Source organism: Oncorhynchus masou, unplaced genomic scaffold, assembly GCF_036934945.1.
Source record: "Oncorhynchus masou masou isolate Uvic2021 unplaced genomic scaffold, UVic_Omas_1.1 unplaced_scaffold_14987, whole genome shotgun sequence".
NCBI classification, from domain to species: domain Eukaryota; kingdom Metazoa; phylum Chordata; class Actinopteri; order Salmoniformes; family Salmonidae; genus Oncorhynchus; species Oncorhynchus masou.
In genome coordinates this window covers 1-2,500 of record NW_027004997.1, presented here as the reverse complement: position 1 = coordinate 2,500, position 2,500 = coordinate 1, and the positions used below count along the sequence as shown (strand labels likewise).

At 51.2% G+C, this 2,500-nt stretch overlaps 1 pseudogene; it reads left to right on the top strand.

The window, feature by feature from the left end:
- The first annotated feature begins 24 nt into the window (after positions 1-24).
- On the top strand, positions 25-1,927 carry LOC135531040 (zinc finger protein GLIS2-like; annotated as a pseudogene).
- Positions 1,928-2,500: the final 573 nt, after the last annotated feature.

Below are 2,500 nucleotides of genomic sequence, written 5' to 3'. Positions count from 1 at the left end.
TCTCTCCTCTCTCTCTCTCTCCAGTGCCATCTTCTCTTTGAGTCACAAGACCTTGTGGACCACGTCCAAGCGACTTTACGTCAAACCTGAAAAGGATTCTGGGTATTGCTGCCACTGGAGACTGACTGCGCTACGCAGAAGCGGGGCTTCAACGCTAGGTGAGATTGACCTCAGATCATGACTGAGATGATTAACTGACCACTGAAATGTGTCAAACATAAGACTAAGTCCTTCATGAAACCAGTCTTAACACCTCTATGAGTGTGTCGTATCCATTCAAACTACCTTCTCACTTTCAGAAGATGGTATGAATTACCCTTTTGTTTTTATTTCCACGCCAGGGACATGCGTGTGCACCTGTTATTATACTCAAGTGTGTGTGTGTGTGTGTGTGTGTGTGTGTGTGTGTGTGTGTGTGTGTGTGTGTGTGTGTGTGTGTGTGTGTGTGTGTGTGTGTGTGTGTGTGTGTGTGTGTGTGTGTGTGTGTGTGCAGGTACAAGATGCTTATCCATATCCGTACACACACCAATGAAGCCTCACCGCTGCCCCACCTGCAACAAGAGCTTCTCTCGCCTGGAAGAACCTCAAGATACACAACCGCTCACACACAGGTTGGTCAGACACTCACACACAGGTTGGTCAGACACTCACACAGGTTGGTCAGACACTTGGTCAGACACTCACAGGTTGGTCAGACACTCACACACAGGTTGGTCAGACACTCACACACAGACACTCAGATAGACAGACAGACAGACACTCACACACAGACACTCAGATAGACAGACAGACACACATACAGACACAGACCGACACACAGACACTCAGGAAGACAGACAGACACTCAGGAAGACAGACAGACACTCAGAAAGACAGACAGACAGACAGACAGACAGACTGACAGACACTCAGACAGACAGACAGACAGACAGACAGACAGACAGACACTCAGAAAGACAGACAGACAGACACACAGACAGACAGACAGACAGACAGATCAATACAGAAGTCTGAAAAGATGCCCTCACTGTAAAGTCACACATTCTTTTGTATGCTGTATACACATGAAAACATTCCTTCCTTCATGCAATCTCTAACGCTAAAATAATGAATCAAGTTTATTGAATTGAATAATTTACCTGATGTCTTTTCTCCTCAGGTGAGAAGCCCTACATCTGTCCATACGGGCTGCAGCAAGCGCTACTCCAACTCTAGCGACCGCTTCAAGCACAGCGCCCCACTACGTGGACAAGCCCTACTACTGCAAGATGGCCGGCTGCCTGAAGCGATACACAGACCCTAGCTCCCTCCGTAAGCACATCAAGGCCCATGGCCACTCTGTAGCCCAGGAGCAAGGCTGTCCGAGTGGGCTGAGCTCCTGCTCAAGGTGGGTCCCCTGGGGTGGGGATGGGTGGAAGAGGGGGTAAGCTGGGGGAGTCGGAGCTGACTGCATCAGTGGGGCCCATATCATCATCCCCAGCGCCGCTGCCCGCTCTCCTGGGGGCCACGCTCTGCAGGGCCTGACGGAGCTCCATGCCTCTATCCCCCTCGCCCCACCCCTGGACCTGAGCACGCTGGGGGGGTGCCCAACTCCCCCCTTGCACCACCTCCATCCTGTCCTTCAATGGTTCTCCTCTGAGCCTGGCCACCAAGTCGTCCTGGGGCTCTCCCGGCCTTCCCCTCCTCAGCCCTGGGGCTGGGGCCCACTATGGCGCCCGTGTCCTAGGAGGATCCATAGGGTCGTCCGCGTCAGAGCGCAGGGCCCGCCACCACGGGTGTCACCACAAGGGGAAAATTGGGGGTGGGGGGAGGAGGGGAAGAACAAGCTTCATCGTGGGGGGGTGCTGAACCTCCTCCTGGGGCCTCCCACGACCCCCTGTCCTGGGTGGTCATCCCCTCCGGCACGGTTGTACTTAAGCCAGCTGTGGTCCCAACTAACACACACACACACACACACACACACACACACACACACACACACACACACACACACACACACACACACACACACACACACACACACACACATTCCAGAAGAACTGAAGGGGGGCTGAGAAAATGTAGAAAAAGGTAGAAAAAAATTGACGTGAAAAGAAAATCTCCTTTCTGGCAACTTAAACTTAACAACAAAGTCCACACCTCAGTTTGTCAAATGGTCTCGGACAAACTGAGGTACTTGGCACTGCTATCTTTGCATTTATCTAGCACATCTTGGGACCATCAACAACTCATAAATACATTTCAATCATGTGTCATTTTGTATTATTTCATAAGGCTTGAAACAAATGCAACAGTGGCCCTCCTCACCTCTTCCCCACATTCTCTGTCTCTGGCGTTTCTCACTTACTTACGTTTCCTTTCTTTCTGGACGTGGCTCCATGGAAAGGACAGGCTTCTAATGCTCTGAGTCCTTTCTCAAGCTCCACCTCATGTGTATGTATTGATGACAGGCTTCTCATGCTCTGTGTCCTTTCTCAAGCTCCACCTCATGTGTATGTAT